The sequence below is a fragment of the Triticum urartu genome, chromosome 5 (assembly GCF_003073215.2).
Source record: "Triticum urartu cultivar G1812 chromosome 5, Tu2.1, whole genome shotgun sequence".
In the NCBI taxonomy this organism is placed as follows: Eukaryota; Viridiplantae; Streptophyta; class Magnoliopsida; order Poales; family Poaceae; genus Triticum; species Triticum urartu.
The window spans coordinates 456,877,431-456,902,262 of NC_053026.1; positions in this window are offsets into that span (position 1 = coordinate 456,877,431).

The window sequence follows — 24,832 nt, forward strand, 5'->3', positions numbered from 1 at the left end:
CTGATTCCCTCTGCGAAGGGCCTATCTATTTACTTTTATGTTGAGTCATCATCCTCTTATTAAAAAGCACCAGTTGGAGAGCACCGATGTCATTTGCATTCATTACTATTAGTTTACATTGAGTATGACTTGGCTGGATCTCTTTTACCATGAATTACAATGTCTAGTCAGTCCTTGATCTTTAAAGTTGCTCTGCATTTATGTTTTGTGGTCTCAGAAAGGGCTAGCGAGATACCATCTTGTTATATCATATTATGATTGTTTTGAGAAAGTGTTGTCATCCGAGATTTATTATTATTGCTCGCTAGTTGATTATGCCATTGATATGAGTAAACATGAGACCTATGCGTTATTGTGAATATGGTTAGTTCATAATCTTTGTTGAAAACTTGAATGTTGGCTTTACATATTTACAACAACAAGAGCAAACAGAGTTTGTAAAAGTTTTTGTTTATCACTTTCAGTTTGTCAACTGAATTGCTTGAGGACAAGCAAAGGTTTAAGCTTGGGGGAGTTGATACGTCTCCGTCGTATCTACTTTTCCAAACACTTTTTCCCTTGTTTTGGACTCTGTGACGCCCGGATAATTAGGCTACAGTAATTCCACGCTAATGATGCCACATCACCCCGGTTACTGTTACTAATCTCACGATGGTTCAAAAACGGTTCGAATTCAAATTTAAAATCGAGTCAAACAATTAAAGTTTTCAAAAGTCAAAACTAAAATGTTCTTAATGTGGCAAATAAATCATGGATATTATTGGTGGAGTAACAACATCTTTATAAAATATTTAAATACCCTAAAGTGATTAAAACAACATCAAAACAATTAGTTATACTCCTAATATATTTTACCAAATACTAAAATATTCTTATTCAGAGGTAAAACTTCTTAGAACAGTGGATTAATTTGACACACTATTTTTGGAGCTATTTTCATATTTTACTAAACCAAAAATATAGTGCAACTAAAATAAAACAGAAAGAAAATGAGAAAACAACAACAAAAGAAAAATAAAGGCCCCACCCCTCGCTGGGCCTCGGCCCAGCTGGCCACGGGGCTAGCCAGGCCGCCCAGCCGGCCCACTTGCCCCCCCCCACTCACTCCCTTATCCCCTCGCAACCGGAAACCCCCAGCCCCATCCACCACCACTCCCCCTCGCCACCTCCCCCGATTCCCCTGGATCGGGATCGACCCCTCCACTCTCCCCTCACGCCTCGCTCCTCTCGCTCCCTCCCGATCCGGATCGGGGCGCAACGGCGCCCCCTCGCCGCCGCTCCGCTAAGGCCGCCGCCCCTCCCGGACTCCTCCGCGCCCCTCCTCTCACCTCCCTCGACTGGATCGGGGCAGCGCCCCGCTGCCCACCTCGGCGGGCGCCTCCCGTCCCCGCCACCAGGCTGGCGCCCCTCGCCGAGTCCACCTCATCGCCGGACCATGCCGGCAGGGTCCCGCCGGCGCGCACCGAACCCGGCCGCAGCCGCTCCCAGCGAGTCGCCCCGCTCCGACGCCCTCCAACGCCGGCAGGCCGCCGGCCACGACCACCACGACCCGTTCCGGCCTCCCCAAGCTCCTCTACTGCTCGATGTGAGCACCTCGCATATCCCCCCCATGATGCCGCTGCTGCTCTTACTTCCTGTTACTGCTGCTCATGCTTAGCTACTGCTGCTCCTGCCGTTGCGTTGCCGTTGTCGCTGCGTCGTCCCCTTGTTGCTGGTGCGCCACCGCGCCCCGGCTCCCCTGCCGCCCGCGGGCCTGCTCGTTGCCGGCCCCGCACTCCGTTTCCCCCACGCCGGCCGGCCACTGGCCTCGCCACGCCCGTGGCTGGCCCCCCTGCCTGTCGATCTGGGTGCTCGCCCAGTCGGGCGCCGATGCCCAGCGCCCGCACCCGCGGCAACCGCACGCCCGTTAGCCCCCAGGGCCCTATGACAAAGGGGGCCCGCCCCCAGAACGTTAAAAAAAAGTATATAAAAATAAATAAAACAATAATAAAAATAAAAATAAATTTAATTAATTAACTAAATTAATTAAGTTAATTAACCTTAATGAATTAATCTAATTAACCTATTAGCTTAATTAAATAGTAATTAGTTTAACTAAACCCTAATTAACCTAACAGAGTATGACAGGTGGGTCCCACTGGACCCACGCGTCAGTTTGACCCAGTCAACCCCTATTGACTGCTGGTGTCAGCATGACATCATGCTGATGTCATAAATCTATTTTTGAATTAATTAAATAATTAATTAAATTTCAGAAATTAATAAAATCTTTAGAAAATCATATCTTTTAATCCGTAACTCGGATTAAATTATTTTCAACATGAAAGTTGCTCAGAACGATGAGACGAATCCAGATACGTAGCACGTTCGTCTGCCACGCGTCCCTAGCATAGTGAACCTGCAACATTTCACCTCCGGTTCATCTGTCCAGAAACACGGAACACCGGGGATACTTTCCCGGATATTTCCCCCCTTCACCGTTATCACCTCATACCGCGTTAGAACACGTCTAGCTCTGCTTGTTGTCCTGTTATGCACTTGCTTGCTACGTATTTACTGTTTCTTCCCCCTCTTCTCTCCGGTAGACCCAGTGACGATGCTAATGCCCCTGTGGTCGACTACGCACCGACGACCCCTCCTTCTTGTCTGAGCAACCAGGCAAGCCCCCCCCCTTGATCACCAGATATCGCCTACTCTCCTCTATACTGCTTGCATTAGAGTAGTGTAGCATGTTACTGTTTTCGTTATTCCTATCCTGATGCATAGCCTTTCCTTGCTACTACTGTTGTTACCTTTACCTGCAATCCTAATGTTTAGTATAGGATGCTAGTATTTCCATCTGTGGCCCTACATTCTTGTCCGTCTGCTGTGCTATACTATCGGGCCGTGATCACTCGAGAGGTGATCGCGGGTTTATACTATGTACTTTATACTTGATACATGTGGTGATTAAAGACGGGTCGGCTCGTAGGAGCACCCGCGAGTGGATCTTTGAGGCGGAGCGACAGGGCAGGTTCAGACCACCTAGGAGAGAGGTGGGCCTGGCCCTGGTCGGCGTTCGCGGATACTAAACACGCTTAACGAGATCTGGGTATTTGATCTGAGTCTGGCCATTTGGTCTATACGCACTAACCATCTACGTGGGAGTAGTTATGGGTATCCCGGCGTCGTGGTATCAGCCGAAGCCTTCGTGACGTCAGCGACTGAGCGGCGCGCGCCGGATTGGAACGTAAGCCTGCTCTTGTATTAAGGGGGCTAGTTCTGCTTCCGGCCGCGTTCGCAACGTGCAGGTGTGCTAAGGGCGATGGGCCCAGACCCCTGTGCGCTTAGGTTTAGACCGGCGTGCTGACCTCTCTGTTGTGCCTAGGTGGGGCTGCGACGTGTTGATCTTCCGAGGCCGGGCATGACCCAGGAAAGTGTGTCCGGCCAAATGGGATCAAGCGTGTTGGGGTATGTGGTGCACCCCTGCAGGGAGGTTAATCTATTCGAATAGCCGTGATCTTCGGTAACAGGACGACTTGGAGTTGTACCTTGACCTTATGACAACTAGAACCGGATACTTAATAAAACACACCCTTCCAAGTGCCAGATACAACCGGTGATCGCTCTCTAACAGGGCGACGAGGAGAGGATCGCCGGGTAGGATTATGCTATGCGATGCTACTTGGAGGACTTCCGTCTACTCTCTTCTACATGCTGCAAGATGGAGGTTACCAGAAGCGTAGTCTTCGAAAGGACTAGCTATCCCCCTCTTATTCCGGCTTTCTGCAGTTCAGTCCACATATAATAGCCTTATTCCAGTTGATACCAATGCATACATATGTAGTATAGCTCCTTGCTTGTGAGTACTTTGGATGAGTACTCACGGTTGCTTTCTCCCTCTTTTCCCCCTATCCCTTCTACCTGGTTGTCGCAACCAGATGTTGGAGCCCAGGAGCCAGACGCCACCTTCGACGACGACTCCTACTACACCGGAGGTGCCTACTACTACGTGATGCCCGCTGACGACGACCAGGAGTAGTTAGGAGGATCCCAGGCAGGAGGCCGGCGCCTCTTTCGATCTGTTTCCCAGTTTGTGCTAGCCTTCTTAAGGAAAACTTGTTTAACTTATGTCTGTACTCAGATATTTTTGCTTCCGCTGACTCGCCTATGATCGAGCTCTTGTATTCGAGCCCTCGAGGCCCCTGGCTTGTAATATGATGCTTGTATGACTTTTTTTTGTAGAGTTGTGTTGTGATATCTTCCCGTGAGTCCCTGATCTTGATCGTACACGTTTGCATGTATGATTAGTGTACGATTAAATCGGGGGCGTCACAGACTCTAACTTGCATGATTTGAATGGAACTAACTCGAACTGACGATGTTTTCAGCAGAATTGCCATGGTTTTATTTATGTGCAGAAACAAAAGTTCTCAGAATGACCTGAAACTTCACGGAACATCTATTTGGAAATAATAAAAAATACTTGCAAAAGATGAAGACCAGGGGGCCCACACCCTATCCACGAGGGTGGGGGGCGCGCCTGCCCCCCTAGGGCGCGCCCCCTACCTCGTGGACCCCTGGAGCTCCTCCGACCTCGACTCCAACTCTATATAATTGCTTCCGGGGAGAAAAAACCAGGGAGAAGGATTCATTGCATTTTACGGTACGAAGCCGCCGCCAAGCCCTAAAACCTCTCGAGAGGGCTGATCTGGAGTCCGTTCGGGGCTCCGGAGAGGGGAATCCGTCGCCGTTGTCATCATCAACCTTCCTCCATCACCAATTTCATGATGCTCACCGTCGTGCCTGAGTGATTCCATCGTAGGCTTGCTGGACGGTGATGGGTTGGATGAGATTTATCATGTAATCGAGTTAGTTTTGTTAGGGTTTGATCCCTAGTATCCACTATGTTCTGAGATTGATCTTCCTATGACTTTGCCATGCTTAATGCTTGTCACTAGGGCCCGAGTGCCATGATTTCAGATTTGAACCTATTATGTTTTCATCAATATATGAGAGTTCTTGATCCTATCTTGCAAGTCTATAGTCACCTATTATGTGTTATGATCCATTAACCCCGAAGTGACAATAATCGGGATACTTACCGGTGATGACCTTAGTTTGAGGAGTTCATGTATTCACTATGTGTTAATGCTTTGGTCCGGTACTCTATTAAAAGGAGGCCTTAATATCCCTTAGTTTCCGCTAGGACCCCGCTGCCACGGGAGGGTAGGACAAAAGATGGCATGCAAGTTCTTTTCCATAAGCACGTATGACTATATTCGGAATACATGCCTACATTACATTGATGAATTGGAGCTAGTTCTGTGTCACCCTAGGTTATGACTGTTACATGATGAACCGCATCCGACATAATTCTCTATCTCCGATCCATTGCCTACGAGCTTTCCATATATTGTTCTTCGCTTATTTATTTTTCCATTGCTATTGCTATCACTACCTTTTGCTACCGTTACCACTACTATCATATTAGTTTGCTACTAAACACTTTGCTGCAGATATTAAGTTTCCAGGTGTGGTTGAATTGACAACTCAGCTGCTAATACTTGAGAATATTCTTTGGCTCCCCTTGTGTCAAATCAATAAATTTGGGTTGAATACTCAACCCTCAAAAACTATTGCGATACCCTATACTTGTGGGTTATCAGCATTCTCATCACAGATGTGGCATAGGACGATATTGGCCCTGTTCCTAAGGTCCTGGAGCATGGGGGTGTGCACGCGCTCCAGCGTCCGCCGCTGAAGCACTTCCTTCCTATTCTACCGCGGGACGGACTCGGCGTCAGTGACGGGCTGCTGAAGAGGGAGCAGCTCGGCGCAGGTGGAGGCCAGTTCGGCCTGTGCCGAGATTAGGGCCGCTGCGGCGGCCTCCTCACACCGCTCCACCTCGATCAACCTGGACTTGAGGGCAGCAGTCCTACCCGCAGCCTCAGCTTCCACGAACTTCAGCTTCAGGTCATACCTGCCAGCAAGATCCGCGCAAGCCTCGGCCACCCGGCGATCGACCTCCTCCTGAGCCCTGGCCTCGCACGCACCAACGGCGTCTTCCGCTTGGGCAACCTGACGCTCCCTCATCTCCAGTCGCTCGAGCTCAAGGCTACGCTCCACGGCTTCTAGCGCCAACGCCTCCTCGCGCTTCCGGATCTCTTCCTCTTCGACGGGCGTCCCCCTCAACAACGCAAGGGCGGCTCTGCACACCTCCACTTGCTGCTCCAAGGAGGCGCTCTAGGCTTGGAGCTCCCACACGCACTTCTTCACGGCCTCGCGACGATGGTCAGCTTCCCAGGCCTCTTCCTGAGCTCGAGAGCAGGCCTCTCGTGAGGCTGCGAGAGAAACCTTGGTCTTCGCATTATCAAGCTCACGCTGGTGGCGCCCGAGGTTGATAGCCACCTTTAGCTTACGTCGCTCCTCCACCAGCCGAAGACCCTCGGCCACGAGGCGCGCGTCCACATCCACGAGCTCTTCACCAAGCCGGTTCATCGCGCCCATCACCTCCTGAAAGAGCCCGTGGCGGACGATGCTCCTTTCTTGCGCCGACTCGAGCATGCTGTTGACTCCATCCTCCGCCGCGGGGACCGTAAATGGGGCCCGAAGCGGCTCGCCCCTTTTCAACAGGGGGCTGGGGGCTGGCGCCCACCCAGTTGCAGGCCAGGCCTGATACATCCATTTTGCATCATGCTTTTATATCGATACTTATTGCATTATGGGTTGTTATTACACATTACGTCACAATAATTATGCCTATTCTCTCTTGTTTTACAAGGTTTACATAAAGAGGGAGAATGCCGGCAGCTAGGATTCTAGGCTGGAAAAGGAGCAAATATTAGAGACATATTCTACACAGCTCCAAAAGTCCTGAAACTTCATGGAAGACGTTTTCAGAATATATAAAAAATACTCAGCAGAAGAGATTCACCAGGGGGCACACCCTGCCCACGAGGGTGGGGGGCGCGCCCTACCCCCTGGGCGCGCCCCCTACCTCGTGGGCCCCCTGGTGGCTCTCCGGTGGCCATCTTCTGCTACATGAAGTCTTTTGATGGGAAAAAATAACAAGCCATCTTCTTGGACGAAACTCCGCCTCCACAAGGCGGAACCTTGGCGGAACCAATCTAGGGCTCTGTCGGAGCTGTTCTGCCGGGGAAACTTCCCTCCGGGAGGGGGAAATCATCGCCATCATCATCACCAACACTCCTCTCATCGGGAGAGGGCAATCTTCATCAACATCTTCATCAGCACCATCTCCTCTCAAAACCCTAGTTAATCTCTTGTATCCAATTCTTGTCTCCAAGTCCGAGATTGGTGCTAGTAGGTTGCTAGTAGTGTTAATTACTCCTTATAGTTGATGCTAGTTAGTTTATTTGGTGGAATATCATATGTTCGGATCCTATATGCATATTAATACCCCTCAGATTATGAACATGTTCATGCTTTGTGAGTAGTTACGTTTGTTCCTGAGGACAAGGGAGAAGTCTTGCTATTAGTAGTCATGTGAATTTGGTATTCGTTCGATATTTTGATGAGATGTATGTTGTCTCTCCTCTAGTTGTGTTATGTGAACGTCGACTACATGACACTTCACCATTATTTGGGCCTAGAGGAAGGCATTTGGAAGTAATAAGTAGATGATGGGTTGCTAGAGTGACAGAAGCTTAAACCCTAGTTTATGCGTTGCTTCATAAGGGGCTGATTTGGATCCATATGTTTCATGCTACGGTTAGGTTTACCTTAATACTTTTGTTGTATCTGCGGATGCTTGCAATAGAGGTTAATCATAAGTGGGATTCTTGTCCAGGTAAGGATAGTACCCAAGCACCGGTCCACCCACATACCAAATTATCAAAGTACCGAATGCGAATCATATGAGCGTGATGAAAACTAGCTTGATGATATTCCCATGTGTCCTCGGGAGCACTTTTCTCTATATAAGAGTTTGTTCAGGCTTGTCCTTTGCTACAAAAGGATTGGGCCACCTTGCTGCACTTTATTTACTTTTGTTACTTGTTGCTCGTTACAAATTATCCTATCACAAAACTATCTGTTACCACTTGTTTCAGTACTTACAGAGAATACCTTGCTGGAAACCGCTTATCATTTCCTTCTGCTCCTCGTTGGGTTCGACACTCTTACTTATCGAAAGGACTATGATAGATCCCCTATACTTGTGGGTCATCAAGACTCTTTTCTGGAGCCGTTGCTGGGGAGTGAAGCGCCTTTGGTAGGTGGAATTTGGTAAGGAAAAATTTATATAGTGTGCTGAAATTTACTGTCACTTGTTACTATGGAAAGTAATCCTTTGAGGGGCTTGTTCGGGGTATCTTCACTCTGACCAGTAGAGCAAAGAGTTGCTCCACAACCTACTGAACCTACTGAAAATGTAAATTTCTGCTTTGAAATTCCTTCGGGTATGATAGAAAAATTGCTAGCTAATCCCTTTTTAGGAGATGGAACAAAACATCCTGATGAGCATCTAATATATGTGGATGAAGTTTGTGGATTATTTAAGCTTGCAGGTGTACCCGGAGATGTTGTTAAGAAGAAGGTCTTCCCTTTATCTTTGAAGGGAGATGCATCAACATGGTATAGGCTATGTGATGATATGGGGTGTTGGAATTACAAACGATTGAAATTGGAATTTCATCAGAAGTTTTATCCTATGCATCTTGTTCATCGTGATCGCAATTATATATATAATTTTTGGCCTCGTGAAGGAGAAAGCATCGCTCAAGCTTGGGGGAGGCTTAAACCAATGTTATATTCATGCCCCAATCATGAGCTCTCAAGAGAAATGATTATTCAAAAAAATTATGCTCGGCTTTCTGATAGCAATCGCACCATGCTTGATACGTCTTGTGCTGGCTCTTTTATGATGAATACTATTGAATTCAAATGGGATTTATTGGAAAGGATTAAACGCAACTCTGAAGATTGGGACCTCGACAAAGGTAAGGAGTCAGGTATGACACCTAGGTTTGATTGTGTTAAATCTTTTATGGATACCGATGTTTTTCGTAAATTTAGCACTAAATATGGACTTGACTCTGAGATAGTAGCTTCTTTCTGTGAATCTTTTGCTACTTATGTTGATCTCCCCAAGGAGAAGTGGTTTAAATATCATCCTCCCATAGAAGTAAAAGTAGCTGCACCTATTAAAGTTGGAGAAAAGATTGTCACTTATAATGATCCTATTGTTCCTACTGCTTATGTTGAGAAACCACCTTTCCCTGTTAGGATAAAGGATCATGCTAAAGCTTCAACTGTGGTTCGTAAAAGCAATATTAAAACTTATACACCTCATGAGCAAATTAAAGTTGAACCTGATATTGCTATTGTTAAAGATCTCTTGTCTGATAATATTGATGGGCATGTTATTCATTTCCTTGATGAGACTGCTAGAATTGCTAAACCTTGTGCTAAAGATACAAACAGACCGGTGGTAGGCATGCCTGTTATTTCTGTTAAAATAGGAGATCATTGTTATCATGGCTTATGTGATATGGGTGCTAGTGCTAGCGCAATACCTTATTCCTTATACAAAGAAATTATGCATGATATTGCGCCTGCTGAGATAGAAGATATTGATGTCACAATTAAACTTGCCAATAGAGATACTATTTCACCAATGGGAATTGTTAGAGATTTTGAAGTCTTGTGTGGGAAAACTAAATATCCTGCAGATTTTCTTGTTCTTGGTTCCCCACAAGATAGCTTTTGTCCCATTATATTTGGTAGACCCTTCCTAAACACTGTTAATGCTACCATATATTGCAAAAGGGATGTTGTTACTATCGGTTTAGATGATATGACTCATGAATTTAATTTCTCTAAATTTAGTAGACAACACCGTGAAGAAGAATTACATAGTAAGGATGAAATTACTGGTCTTGCTTCTATTGTCGTACCTCCTAGTGATCCTTTAGAACAATATTTGCTACACCCTGAAAATGACATGTTTATGAATGAAAGAAGGGAAATAGATGAAGTATTCTTTAAACAGGAACCTATTCTGAAACACAATTTGCCTATTGAAATCCTAGAGGATCCTCCTCCACCCAAGGGTGATCCCGTGTTTGAGCTTAAACCGTTACCTGATACTCTTAAATATGCTTATCTTGATGAGAAAAAGATATATCCTGTTATTATTAGTGCTAACCTTTCAGAGCATGAGGAAGAGAGATTACTGAAAACTCTGAAGAAGCACCATGCTGCTATTGGGTATACTCTTGATGATCTTAAGGGCATTAGTCCCACTCTATGTCAACATAAAATTAATTTGGAAGAAGATGCTAAACCAGTTTGTGATCATCAACGACGGCTGAATCCTAAAATGAAAGAAGTGGTAAGAAAGGAAATACTAAAGCTCCTTGAGGCAGGTATAATCTATCCCGTTGCTGATAGTTAGTGGGTAAGTCCTAAGGATGGCAATGGGTCGGGTTTGGATCGGGTTGAACAATCTCAAATCCATATCCATGTCCATGAAGACAGTATTTGCCCGCCCATGAAAAAATCCATGGGTGAAAAATTGTGTCCATGTCCAAATCCGATGGATATCCATACCCAATGGATATCCATTGGGTCCTCTCGAGACATATAAATAAGACATAACACAATATTAACATAAACTCTTCTATTCTTCACCTCGTGGTAGGCTAGGCTTCACTTATGGTAAATCAACGTCCACTAATAACCTAAGATCATTTAGTATTTTTCTAACAGATGAGAATGACGAGTCATTTAAGAAGGAGGTAAAAATAAGGGACGGGGTGTTGGAGTATGTTACAGAGGGGGTTGAATGTCAACTAAAAAAAGTTACGATGGGGATCGTGTAATTTCTTATGCATGTTTTAGATTAAAAAAAGTGTAAAATTGTTGTGGGACATATGACCATGGGGCCGGGATAGCAGATTTTCCCCCATTAAGTCATACTATCGGGTCGGGTTTGGGTATATCCATGGGTACAAGATTATATCCATCCCAATCCACGAACAATCGGGTCGGGTTTGGGCGCCGCCCATGGACACAAAAGCATATCCAAACCCTATCCATTTGGGTCGGATATCCATGGATATCCATGTCCATGGATAAAATTGCCATCCTTAGTAAGTCCTGTCCATTGTGTCCCTAAGAAGGGAGGTATTACTGTCGTTCCTAATGATAAAGATGAATTGATTCATCAAAGAATTATTACAGGTTATAGGATGGTAATTGATTTCCGCAAATTAAATAAGGCAACTAAAAAGGATCATTACCCCTTACCTTTTATCGCTCAAATGCTAGAAAGACTATCCAAACATACACATAGTTGCTTTCTATATGGTTATTCTGGTTTCTTTCAAATACCTGTGTCAGCCAAAGATCAATCAAAGACTACTTTTACTTGCCCTTTTGGTACTTTTGCTTATATACGTATGCCTTTTGGTCTATGTAATGCACCTGCTACCTTTCAAAGATGCATGATGGCTATATTCTCTGACTTTTGTGAAAAGATTTGTGAGGTTTTCATGGACGATTTCTCCGTCTATGGATCTTATTTTGATGATTGCTTGAGCAATCTTGATCGAGTTTTGCAGAGATGTGAAGAAACTAATCTTGTCTTGAATTGGGAAAAGTGCCACTTTATGGTTAATGAATGTATTGTCTTGGGGCATAAAGTTTCTGAAAGAGGTATTGAAGTTGATAAAGCCAAGGTTGATGCTATTGAAAAGATGCCATGCCCCAAGGACATCAAAGGTATAAGAAGTTTCCTTGGTCACGCCGGATTTTATAGGAGGTTCATTAAGGACTTCTCAAAAAATTCTCGGCCTCTGACTAATTTATTACAAAAAGATATACCATTTGTTTTTGATGATGATTGTGTAGAAGCATTTGAAATTCTTAAGAAAGCATTGATCTCTGCACCTATTGTCCAGCCACCTGATTGGAATTTACCCTTTGAAATTATGTGTGATGCTAGTGATTATGTTGTAGGTGTTGTTCTAGGGCAAAGAGTTGATAAGAAATTAAATGTTATTCAATATGCTAGTAAAACCCTATACAATGCTCAAAGGAATTATGCTACCACTGAAAAAGAATTCTTAGCAGTTGTATTTGCTTGTGATAAGTTCAGACCTTATATTGTTGATTCTAAAGTAACTATTCACACTGATCATGCTGCTATTAAATATCTCATGGAAAAGAAAGATGCTAAACCTAGACTTATTAGATGGGTTCTCTTGCTACAAGAATTTGACTTACATATTGTTGATAGAAAGGGAGATGAGAACCCCGTTGCAGACAACTTGTCTAGGTTAGAAAATGTGCTTGATGACCCACTTCCTATTGATGATAGCTTTCCTGATGAGCAATTAAATGTCATAAATGCTTCTCATACTGCTCCATGGTATGCTGATTATGCTAATTACATTGTTGCTAAGTTTATACCACCTAGTTTCACATACCAGCAAAAGAAAAAGTTCTTATATGATTTGAGGCATTACTTTTGGCATGACCCACATCTTTATAAATAAGGAGTAGATGGTGTTATTAGACGTTGTGTACCTGAGCATGAACAGGAACAAATCCTACGCAAGTGTCACTCCGAAGCTTATGGAGGACACCATGCTGGAGATAGAACTGCACATAAGGTATTGCAATCTGGTTTTTATTGGCCTACTCTCTTCAAGGATGCCCGTAAGTTTGTCTTATCTTGTGATGAATGTCAAAGAATTGGTAATATTAGTAGACGTCAAGAAATGCCTATGAACTATTCACTCGTTATTGAACCAATTGATGTTTGGGGCTTTGACTATATGGGACTTTTTCCTTCCTCTAATGGATATACACATATTTTAGTTGATGTTGATTACATTACTAACTGGGTAGAAGCTATTCCAACTAGTAGTGTTGATCATCACACTTCTATTAAAATGCTTAAAGAAGTTATTTTTTCAAGATTTGGAGTCCCTAGATATTTAATGACTGATGGTGGTTCACATTTTATTCATGGTGCTTTCCGTAAAATGCTTGCTAAATATGATATTAATCATAGAATTGCATCTCCTTATCACCCACAGTCTAGTGGTCAAGTAGAATTGAGTAATAGAGAGCTCAAGTTAATTTTGCAAAAGACTGTTAATAGATCTAGAAAAAATTGGTCCAAGAAACTTGATGATGCATTATGGGCCTATAGAACTGCATATAAAAATCCTATGGGTATGTCTCCATATAAAATGGTTTATGGAAAAGCATGTCACTTACCTCTCGAACTAGAACACAAGGCATATTGGGCTATTAAAGAACTCAATTATGATTTCAAACTTTCCGGTGAGAAGAGGTTATTTGATATTAGCTCACTTGATGAATGGAGAACCCAAGCCTATGAAAATGCCAAGTTGTTTAAAGAAAAAGTTAAAAGATGGCATGACAAAAGAATACAAAAGCGTGAGTTTAATGTAGGTGATTATGTATTGCTATACAACTCTCCTTTAAGATTTTTTGCAGGAAAACTTCTCTCTAAATGGGAAGGTCCTTACGTTATCGAGGAGGTCTATCGTTCCGGTGCCATAAAAATCAACAACTTCGAAGGCACAAATCTGAAGGTGGTGAACGGTCAAAGAATCAAAAATTATATCTCACGCAATCCCATAAATGTTGAAACCAATGTTATTGAACCCGTAAATGAGACACCTTCTTCACCAACAAATGAGACATAATCACATGGGTATGGGCACTCCCCTTGGCAACTGCCAAGCTTGGGGGAGTGCCCCGGTATTGTATCACCATCACTTTTACCTTTACCATTTTTCTTAGTTCGATCCTTTTGATAATATCTAGATCTAGTAGAATAAAAGTTCTTAGTATGATCTAGTTGTGATTTTTGCTTTATAATTCTTCTATGTAATCGAGTCCGTGAGCTATATATATAATAAAGATTAGTGTTGAGTCAAGGGCTTGATTCTTTTGCCATGATCCTAAGGGAATAAAAGAAAAGAGAAAGAAATAAAAAGAAACAAAGAGATCATGTGAGTCTTATGGAGAGTAATGAGCTCACATAGAAAAAAGTATGATGAATAAAAGTTGTTGAGGGTTGACAAACATAGTTTTGGTCATCGTTGCAATTAATAGAAGTAATAAAGAAAGAGAGGTCTTCACATATAAATATACTATCTTCGACATCTTTTATGATTGTGAGCACTCATTAAAATATGACATGCTAAGGAGTTGACGTTGGACAAGGAAGACAATGTAATGGGTTATGTTTTCTTACATCTGAGATAAATTATATTATCATGGATCATCCAACATGGTTGAGCTTGCCTTTCCCCCTCGTGCTAGCCAAATTCATCGCACCAAGTAGAGATACTACTTGTGCTTCCAAATACCCTTAAACCAGATTTATCATGAGAGTCCACTATACCTACCTATGGATTGAGTAAGATCCTCTAAGTAAGTTGTCATCGGTGCAAGCAATAAAAATTGCTCTCTAAATATGTATGACTTATTAGCATGGGAGAAAATAAGCTTTATACGATCGTGTGATATGGAAGAAATAAAAGGGATAGACTGCATAATAAAGGTCCATATCACAAGTGGCAATATAAGGTGACATGCTTTCGCATTAAGATTTTGTGCATCCAACCATTAAAGCGCATGACAGCCTCTGCTTCCCTCTGCGAAGGGCCTATCTTCTACTTTTATCTCCTACCTTGCATAAGAGTCATGGTGATCTTCGCCCTTCCTTTTTACATTTTATCCTTTGGCAAGCACAATGTGTTGGAAAGATCCTAATATATATGGCTAATTGGATGTGAGCTTTCATGAACTATTATTGTTGACATTACCCTTGAGGTAAAATGTTGGGAGGCAAAACTATAAGCCCCTATCTTTCTCCGTGTCTGATTAAAACTCCATACCCATAAGTATTGTGTGAGTGTCAGCAATTGTGAAAGACTATATGATAGTTGAGTATGTGGACTTGCTGAAAAGCTCTTATATATTGACTCTTTCCTATGTTATGATAAATTGCAATTGCTCCAATGACTGAGATTATAGTTTGTTAGTTTTCAATGAAGTTTACGATTCATACTTGAAATTGTGATTGAATTATTACTCTAGCATAAGAAATCATATGACAAGAATTATGTAAGTTGTTGTTCTAAGAATGATCATGATGCCCTCATGTCCGTAATTTATTTTTATCGACACCTCTATCTCTAAACATGTGGACATATTTTTCGATTTCGGCTTTTCGCTTGAGGACAAGCGAGGTCTAAGCTTGGGGGAGTTGATACGTCCATTTTGCATCATGCTTTTATATCGATATTTATTGCATTATGGGCTGTTATTACACATTATGTCACAATAATTATGCCTATTCTCTCTTATTTTACAAGGTTTACATAAAGAGGGAGAATGCCGACAGCTAGGATTTTGGGCTGGAAAAGGAGCAAATATTAGAGACATATTTTGCACAGCTCCAAAAGTCCTGAAACTTCACGGAAGACGTTTTCAGAATATATAAAAAATACTCAGCGGAAGAGATTCACCAGGGGGGCACACCCTGCCCACAAGGGTGGGGCGCGCCCCCCTACCTCGTGGGCCCCCTAGTGGCTCTCCGGTGGCCATCTTCTGCTATATGAAGTCTTTCCATGGGAAAAAATAACAAGCCATCTTCTCAGACGAAACTCTGCCGCCACGAGGCGGAACCTTGGCAGAACCAATCTAGGGCTCTAGCGGAGCTGTTCTGCCGGGGAAACTTCCCTCCCGGAGGGGGAAATCATCGCCATTGTCATCACCAACGCTCCTCTCATCAGGAGAGGGCAATCTTCATCAACATCTTCATCAGCACCATCTCCTCTCAAAACCCTAGTTCATCTCTTGTATCCAATTCTTGTCTCCAAGTCCGGGATTGGTGTTAGTAGGTTGCTAGTAGTGTTAATTACTCCTTGTAGTTGATGCTAGTTGGTTTATTTGGTGGAAGACATATGTTCAGATCCTATATGCATATTAATACCCCTCTGATTATGAACATGTTTATGCTTTGTGAGTAGTTATGTTTGTTCCTGAGGACATGGGAGAAGTCTTGCTATTAGTAGTCATGTGAATTTGGTATTCGTTCAATATTTTGATGAGATGTATGTTGTCTCTCCTCTAGTGGTGTTATGTGAACGTCGACTACATGACACTTCACCATTATTTGGGCCTAGAGGAAGGCATTGGGAAGTAATAAGTAGATGATGGGTTGATAGAGTGACAGAAGCTTAAACACTAGTTTATGCGTTGCTTCGTAAGGGGCTGATTTGGATCCATATGTTTCATGCTATAGTTAGGTTTACCTTAATACTTTTGTTGTAGTTGTCGGATTTCGGGTTCCGGCAGACCCTCGAGGTTCGAACACTGGGGTGCGTGTGGAGATTTCGCCTTCTACCTACCTGCACCCCTCCGCCTCGCTAAGATCTAAGCTATGGAAAGAACAGCACAAGAGACACAGGGTTTATACTGGTTCGGGCCACCGTTGTGGTGTAATACCCTACTCCAGTGTGTGGTGTGGTGGATTGCCTCTTGGGCTGATGATGATGAGCAATACAAGGAAGAACAGCCTCGCGAGGGTCTGCTCTTGGCTGAGGGGATGAACTGCTAGGAGGAGTTCAGTCGCCCTTCTCTCTCTGTGTGTGTGATGCTACTCGATCCGATCCTAGCTAGTTTCTCTCTTGGCTTCTAGATTCTCCCTTCTTGATTGCCCCCCTACCCTGGGGGTAGCTAGTCCTATTTATAAGCAAAGGCCCTGGGCCTCTTCCCAAATATTGAGCGGGAAGGGCGCCAACAATTGGCCATTTTGAAGGGGAACATCTGGTACACTTATCCTGACTAAAGTTGGTCCTTGCCTGCCAAAGGCTCTGGTGGTGACGCTGGCTTGGGCTCCACAATGACTTCCTCCCTGCTGTTGGACTGGTCTTGGTCTCGTTGCACCGAAACGGGTGCCTTTGCTTGATGCTCTCGCCTGCGCTTGCTCCCTTTGCACCAAAGAGGAAAGGAGGACACTGCGCGGCTGGCGCCCGCCTGGCGCCTTTGGTCGTCATGGCTTGCGTCACGGGCACCTCATGAGGTACCCTGGCTTCATCTCTCCGCCTCCTCGCGAGCCAGCCTGATGAGGCCGTGCCTAAGTAAGGTCCGTGTCATCCGCCCCGCGAGGCTTGGCCCCTCCTGAGGGTCTTGGGTCTGTGTTGATGAAGATGGGTCGTGCTGGGCCCCCTTTTGAGCCACGCCGCAGGCCGCAGGCAGGCAAGTCTGGGGACCCCCGTTCCCAGAACGCCGACAGTAGCCCCTGGGCCCAAGGCACACCCGGACTTGGCCGTGCAGGGAGGCGAAAGGGCAAGAGCGAAGCGCCGCGGGCTCTAACAGCCTGCGGCCTTGGGCACCGCATGGTGGTTGACTGGACGTGGGCGCCTCAGCAACCGCGCGAGTTGATAAGGGAGCGGCATCTGCCTAGGCTTTGCCTTTTTTGCTTTCTCCGGTTGCTGCTCAGATCCCCTTTCTTGCGCCTCTCCTTCCTTCCTCCAAAATTTCCAGATCTACTCTGACCGCGTGACCTAGGAAGCCATGGCGCCTCGTTAGTCCCCGGCCGGAGCTTGGTACTCGTCTGCCCTGGACTCGCTGAACGTGTCGGAGGTGAGCCTCGCCCGGTTGCGCCGGATGCCGGCGGCGCAGGGCATCGACGGGGCGAAGGTGTTCAAGGCCGGCTCCGCCACCCCTGAGGGCCAAGGGAGCACCTTCTATCCGTTCTTTGTAAGCGCCATTGCTGCTGGCCTGGTGCCTCCCTTCTCCGAGTTATTCTTCTCTGTCCTCCGCCATTATAAGCTACAGGCTATGCATCTCCACCCCAACTCCGTCCTTCTCCTGGCAATCTTCGCCTATTACTATGAGGCTCACGTAGGGGTGCAGCCCTCAGTGGCCTTGCTGCGCCACTACTTCTACCTCCGGACCTCTCGCGGTCCTGCTTCCGCGTGCGCGAGCTTCATCGCGTACGGTGGCGCCATTGCCATTTCAAACCCTAGGAAAAGGATTGAGGGCTTCAGGAGCAAGTGGGTCTTGGCAGATGCTGGGCGCATCCACCCTCGGCTGATCTTGCCCACGGAGCAACCCACGAGCTCCAGCGATTGGGGTCGAGCGGAGCTCGCGGACCCCCGCGCGAAGCTGGTGTTGGAGAAGATGGATGCGGATCTGAGGCCGGCCAACATGGCGGCGGTGAAGCTAACCGGTGCGTCGCTGCTGAGGGAATTCCTGGAGCACCAGCTGGCTCCGCTTCGGCAGTACTCACTTTCAATGTGGAGGCCCCATCCGAGCCCCGCGGCCTTGGCCGACGAAGATCTGGTTGCGGTCCTCCAATCTCTGGTCGGGGGCGATGTGGCGAGGTTGGAGAGCGCTCCTACGCCCTTGTTCCTCCGCGACGACTGGGAGCAGGTAGTGGAGTCCATGCCCGTCTTCAACGGGGACGGGCCCGTGCCCATGGAAACTCCCGGGGAATCGGTGGACGTGTCCTCCGACGACTCCAACGAAGAGGAGGAAGGAGGGGAGCGGGAAAAAGGGCCTGACTCCAAGGCGACTGACGGAGAGTCGAGGGCTCCCCTCCCCCGGCGCAGGTCCCGCGCTCTCCGCCTCTCTCCGAGCAATGACGACAAGGATGAGGACGAGCAGGGCGGCGGGAGCTAGCCCCCGATCCCGAAGAAGGACAGGACAGGGCTGATCTCCCGCGGGTCTGCCCCGGCCCCGAGGCGGACCTCAGACGCGCCTTCCGCTCCCGAGCTTCCCAAGGTTGACCCTTCCAGCCGGCTTTCAGGCTTCAAATTTGGCCGGAGGCTGCCTGAGCTCACTGGCGACGACCCGTAAGCGCTTGATTCTTGTCTTTATTTCTTGTTCTGCTGCTGAGGCTTGACGTCCACATCTCTTGGACAGGTTGGCGCCTGCAGCAAAGAAGCCGAAGGGGCTCCTGAGGTTCCATCCGTGGCAGCGCCTCTGCCCGTGAAGGAAGGTGACCGCGACGCACGGGCTTCTCCTGCCCGGTCGTCCTCGCGAGGCCTGGATGAGCCGGCTGGTGCGAGCTCAGCCCCCATGGCCCAAGTGACTCTCGAGGTGCCTTTGCCTGCTGCCGCCACTACAGCCGTTGGGGCGCAGCAGGCTCCGCCTCAGGATGTTGTGGTCGCGCTGTCGCCTTCTCCTCCTACTCCACCGACTGCTGTCTCTCCGACTCCTCCTGCCGTTCTGGATCGTGCTGCTGCTGAGCTGGACCAGCTGCGGCAGGATCTTCTTGGCGCCGACCCTCGCTTGGTGGCCGGGCGCTTGGAGCTGGCTTCAGGATGGATTCGCTCCGACGCTTCAATTCGGGCGGTGCTGGTCCAGGCCTCGACGGCTTGCGATGAGGAGAGGCAGGCCGTCCTTAAGGCGAAGGCTGCTCGTGACGCAGCCCTGGGGGAGGTGGTCGACGTCCGTGGTCGCTGCAAGGCGCTGGAGGACGAGCTGCAAGGCCTGCGGGACCATCTCATGAAAGAGGCCCGCCTTCGCCAAGAGCAGGAAGAAGGTGTGAAGGCTTGCGAGGCGGCTGTCAACGAGAGGGAGCTCAAGCTCAGGAGGCGCCATGACCGCCTAGGCGCGCTGGAGCGGGAGTTGGGGCCGAGGAAGGTCGAGCTGGACGACAAGGTCCAGGTTCTTGCCGAGGACCACGTGGCCTTCGCGGAGATGGAGGCGAAGGCTCGCTCCTCGCTGAGGACGCTTTACGACAGCAGCCTGGAGAGCCCGCTGGCTGGCGCCGAGGATGGCCCCGCCAAGCTGCTTCCCTTCCTGGTTCGCGCTCTTGAAGATGTCGCCCTTGGCCTTGGCCCCACGGCCGAGGCCGAGGCGCATGTCCTGTCTTCTGCAGCGCTGACGCGGGTCCTCACCCACATCTACCTTCGCGATCCCGGCGTCGACCTCGACAGCCTGCTGGAGCCAGTAAGCGGCGAGCGTGCCGCTGCCGCTACCGAGGCTGTGAAGGGTCGCGCGGAGGCTCTGCGGGGGAAGTTCCGGGCCTTCAGCACCAAGCCGAAGCAAGGCGCTGCCAACCCCGCTGCTCCATGAGGCGAACCCACTCCGCGCTGCTCCACCGCCGACAAGTGACTCCGTTGTGGCTCCTGTCCTGCCTTTAATTCCTGCACATGTATCATGCCTCGGGGAGGCGTTTAAACTTGCGTTTGGCATTGAGATAACAGTGTGGACTGTAATATTTGCTTTTGAATTCCTTGAAATTTACGCTTTTCCTTCCTACTTGCTTATGTTCTACGCCGGCAGAGCCCGGCCCCGCGCATACCTCAGCCGCCGTTAGCCCCGACCGGAAACCAGGACGGGACCAAGGAGTGAGGGGCTATGTGACAATTTAGGCTCCTGAGTCGTGATGCTCAGGAGTCCCCCTTGGCGCACGAACAGCAAGTAGGGAGGTGTGATGTGGGTGGATCTACCGTTCTACGTCTGCAGAGCCCAGCCGCGCGCATACCTCAACCGCCATTAGCCTTTCGGAACTAAGGAGTGAGGGGCTACGTGACCAGTTAGGCTCCTGAGTCGCGATGCTCAGGAGTCCCCCTTGACACTCAAATGGCCTTCGTACCTTGGCTCCGCTCGGGGAGAGACGCGCGACGAACCAGGCCCGGGGGGGCCTGGCTAGGTGGCGTGCGTCTGGGCGTGACCCAGGCGCAGCCCCCGTGCCCAGCCCCCTCGCGCGGCACTCCCGAGGGGAGGCGTTACGATGAGGCTAGACACTGAGATCTGGGCTCCCTGAGGTTGATGCGGCCCGGGGGCCGCCCTCAGTTGTTTGTCACTAGCGCGGAGCATAGCGTTTCCGTATGTGTACGGGCATAGCTGCTCCTCGGCAGTGTCGTCAGCCAGCGCGTAGCATGGTGCTTCCACTGGTATGTGGGAGGGGGCTCCCCTCCAGGAGGAGCCCCCGGGGCGTGTACAGCCCCGCCCTGACACGTGGCTGGCATGGTAGGGCCTGGCGAGGTGTATCTAGGCACCCGTGAGCCAGCGCGGGACTCACGGGGCCCTACCTCTAGGCGGGTTGCGCCTGGCACTGGGCCTTATCTTGTGATGTGTCCCTGCAAATTTGGTTAGATGCCGGCACTCTACGTCCTCGGGTCCCGGCCCTCGAGCTGGTCTCAGCCGTCGCTGGTATGCCAGGTCACGATGCCGTGGACAAGGCCAGAGGGTGAGGGCTGGAGAGCCAGTAAGAGCCCTGAGTCGCGATGCTCAGGTACCCCCCCCTTTAATGTGCAAGTGGTCGGCATGGACAAGAAGAGGTGCCGTGGACAGGCATCAAATAATCAAGCATGGTGGGTCGAACGCATAGCCAGAAATAAACGCAAAAGGGATACATGCCGCTGGGTCTGGCCCGAGCGACTTGGGGGATGATGCAGCCCGAGGGGCGCCCCCAACAAGGTAAGCTAACAACATGAAATAAAAGGGATACATGGCGCAGGGACGGACCCACGCGGCCTGGGAATAATGCAGCCCTGGGGGGCGCTCCCAGCTGGAAATGAAACTTGAAAGATGTCACCTGATGATGTTGAGGACGAAGGAGTGTCGGCGTAGCAGACTCGGTGGGCTGCGGAAGCCGATCCTCACGAGCCCCCAGGCCCAGGGGCCTCGGGAGGCTCCGGAGGCGCTGGTGGCTCCTCGTGGACCATCTCCATCTCCGCCAGGGCTGCGGAACGCCTGGCCTCTTGAGCCTCCATGATGCCCCTCATGAGGCGCTGGTACGTGGCAGCCGCGTTCGGCAAGCCGTAAGGCATGCAAACGTAGCTGTGGGGTGGACCTTCGCAGCGCCCCACTCGCGAGGGCCAGAGGCGCTCCAGAGAGGCGACTCGATTGAGCCCTGGTATGTCGATGCAGACGCGCAGCCCACCATCCTCGCCTGGATGGGGAGCCACAGCTGGTAGGCGGCGGCCGCCTTTCATGGCTCTTGACTCATGTAGCTCCTGAATGGCCTTGCTGACGAACTCCTGAGGGTCTGGCTCTCCTTGCCTTACTCCTTCTTGAGGGAAACGTGCTTCGAAACACGCCTCCATGTGGTGCCCAAGCGCCTCCCTCGTGACCTTAGCCAGGTCGGTGGCCCTCCAGGGGAGATCCCCCGAGCCCTGCCGGAGGAGGGCGCCGGGCGCACTTTCCTATGCGATGGAAGGAGGTTCCCCCTGGGCAGGCGCGGGCCCTGAGGGGCCTGCCTCCTGAGGGGTCGGGCCGGACGATGTCTTCTTCTTCTTGGGGGCGGTCTCGGGAAGCCTCCTGCTTCCGCGATCCGGGTCTTCCAGTGATGCGGCCTGAAAGGCTCGTTCTAGGGAACACACCACGTCCTTCTCTTCACAGGGCACCGTGATGACTCCGCCACTTCCTGGCATCTTGAGGACGTTGTAGCTGTGGTGAGTTACGGCCATGAACTTGGCCAGCGCTGGGTACCCAAGGACGGCGTTGTACGGCAGGCGAATGTGAGCGACGTCGAAGTCAATGAGCTCGGTGCGGTAGTTGTCGCGTGCCCCGAAGGTGACAGGGAGGCGGACCTGCCCAATCGGGACCGTGGAGCCGTCGGTGACTCCGGAGAAAGGCTTGGTTGGCTGAAGCTGGTTGTAGGGCACTTGGAGATTGTTGAATGTTTCCACGGACAGGACGTTGAGCCCTTCCCCGCCATCGATGAGGGTCCTGGTGACCACCATGTTGCTGATGATTGGGGAACAAAGCATCGGGAGGACTCCGGCTGTGGCCGCACACTTGAGCTGATCTGCTGAGCTGAACGTGATGGCGCACGCCGACCACCTGAGAGGGCGCGTGGCTTCGAGCTTGGGGAGGACTGCATTCACTTTGCGAGCGAACTGCTTGAAGATGCATTGAGAGGCTGGGGCTTGAGCCCCGCCCAGGATGCAGGCGATCACGCGCGGCTCCTGGAAGCCCCCAGCCCCCTCGTCCTAATGGCGGTCCTCGTTTCTCCTTGGCTACGGCGGCAGCAGAGGGAGGCCTGCGTTGCCTTGCGGGCAATCCTCGCGAGGCTGATCCCTCCAGTCTCCCTCACGAGGCGGGTCTTGCCAGCGATCCTCGCGAGGTCGATCGCGCCACCCTTGGCGCGGGCAGCGGTCTTCCCAGCATCCTGTGTTCCTTCCTCCTCCTCGACCATAGCCCCGGTCACCGTGGTCGGGGCGACGGCCGATCCTTCCTTCTCGCACGGCTCGGAGCTCTTGACATTCGTTGGTGTTGTGGGTGTGGAGGTCGTAGTACACACAGTACCGACTGCCCTTGGAATATTCGGGCTGATCTCTGCCCCGCTTGGTGTCTGGTTCTGCCGCGAGCACGGCAGCCCCCTTGCACTTCACATCCTTGGCCTTGGGCTTCTTCTCTTCTGGGTCTGCGGCAGGCAGCTCGAGGAGGGAGAGACGCCCTTCCTCAGCCCTGGCGCACTTGGTTGCTAAGTTGAACAACTCCAAGGAAGTGCACAGGTCTTCATGCATCGCCAGGTCCTCCTTCATCTTGACATTGCGCACGCCGTCGAAGAAGGCTGAGATGATGGCCTCCTCGGTCACCTTGGGAATCTTGAGGCATGCGTTATTGAAGCGTTGGATGTACTTCTACAGGGTCTCTCCGGGTTGTTGCTTGATGCGGCGCATGTCGCTCATGGCGGGTGGCCGGTCACGAGTACCTTGGAAGTTGGCGATGAAGCGGGTGCACATCTCGTCCCAGAAGGAGATCGTGCCTGGAGCCAGGTTCAGGAGCCAGGTGCGGGCCCCGTCCTTGAGCGCCATGGGAAACCAGTTCGCCATGACCTTCTCGTCTCCTTTGGCAGCTTCGATGCCCAGCTCATAGAACTGGAGGAACTCCGCAGGGTCGGCCGTGCCGTCGTAACGAGGAGGCAGGTCTGGCTTGAACTTGCCGGGCCACGCGACGCTGCGTAGCTCGGTGGTGAAGGCACGGCAGCCTGCTGTGGCCACGGGAGGCCTTGGGTCATGGAGAGCTGGGTCTTGCATGTCCCCACGCGCTGCAGCTGGGAGCAGCGCGGGGTCTTGATGTGCGGGAGCAGGAGCATGGTCGTGACGTGCTGGAGCAGGGAGCGCCCGGGCAACTTCTTGCGGGCGAGGGACTTCTTGGCAGCTCTGCTCTTGCCGCGCTGACACCTGACGGAGCGGGTTCCGCCCAGGGGCCACGCGCCTTGGAGCCATGGCGCCTTCTTGAGGAGGAGGCGGCTAGGGCGCCCCCGGAGCTTCGTCGCCCACGCGGGGCGGGGTGCGGTGCAGCGGAACGGACGGCGCAGGAGAGCCCCCTGCAGCGCGGATGAGCTCGGCGACACGGTCGAGCCATTCTTCGTAGACGTCGTCGACGGGACGGTAGCGCAGGAGCTCGTTTGCCGCGATGAGCGCAGCTCGAGCCTCCATGGGTGCGCGCAGCGCGCGGGACGAAGAACCAACTAGGATGAGCGAGGGAGTAGCGGTGCGGCCGTCTTGCCGCACGGACGGATGCTGAGACGACGCTTGCTGCTCGTTCCCCGCCGGGCCGGTGGTGGTGTTGACGGCAGGTGACGGGGAACGGCGAGGACGCCCGCCGACAGGAACCGTCTGGGCGACGCGGGAAGCGAGAGCGGCCTGGCGCTCGGCGCGAGCCCGACGAGCGTCAGACATGGACGCGATGGTCGGAGGAGAACAGGGTGGTGGAAGACGAATTCCGGCGCACCCCTACCTGGCACGCCAAATGTCAGATTTCGGGTGCCGGCAAACCCTCGAGGTACGAACACTGGGGTGCGTGTGGAGATTTCGCCTTCTACCTACCTGCACCCCTTCGCCTCGCTAAGATCTAAGCTATG